General features: G+C 49.1%; 1 non-coding gene across 1 annotated transcript; it reads right to left on the bottom strand.

Annotated features, from left to right (window-relative positions):
• Positions 1-246: 246 nt before the first annotated feature.
• TRNAR-CCU (transfer RNA arginine (anticodon CCU)) lies at positions 247-319 on the bottom strand. Its single transcript has one exon. It is a non-coding gene; the product is annotated as a tRNA-Arg (tRNA).
• Between the last annotated feature and the right edge of the window lie 302 nt (positions 320-621).

Here is a 621-nt window from a genome sequence, read left to right as displayed (position 1 = left end):
GTGTGTGCTCATTTGTGTCCGACTCTGCAACCCCATAGACTATGGCCGCCAGGCCTCTCTGTCCATGGGATTCTCCAGGCAAGAATACTGCAGGGGGTTGCCATTTCCTCCTCCAGGAGATCTTCTCAACCCAGGGATAGAACCCGCATCTCTTATGTCTCCTACATTGGCAGGTGAGTTCTTTACCACTAGCACCACCTGGGAAGCCCAAAAGTTAATTTGGGGCAAGCTCTCCTGCCCTGACACCACCCCAGGTGGGACTTGAACCCACAATCCCTGGCTTAGGAGGCCAGTGCCTTATCCATTAGGCCATTGGGACATTTACACGTGGTAGTGTATATATGTCAATGTTATTCTCAATTCCTCCCACCCTTTCCATCCCCCGCTGTGTCCACAAGTCTGCTCTCTCTGTCAGCATCTTTATTAAAGCAGATTTTTTTAAGGTAATCTTTTAAAGTGTGTGTGTGTGTGTCAGTGTGTGTGTGAGTACACAATACCCTTTTGGTGTAGCAGATACAACATGATAAATATATGAGTATTCCCAGGGTCCCCGCTCCATCTTGATGCTGAGTTGGGGGAATCTCGCCTGCAACCTCAGCTACTACAACCCTCCTTCACTGG

The sequence above is a fragment of the Bubalus kerabau genome, chromosome 1 (assembly GCF_029407905.1).
Source record: "Bubalus kerabau isolate K-KA32 ecotype Philippines breed swamp buffalo chromosome 1, PCC_UOA_SB_1v2, whole genome shotgun sequence".
NCBI classification, from domain to species: Eukaryota; Metazoa; Chordata; class Mammalia; order Artiodactyla; family Bovidae; genus Bubalus; species Bubalus kerabau.
Note: the sequence above shows the minus strand (reverse complement) of the source record. Positions and strands in the feature narration are given on the sequence as shown.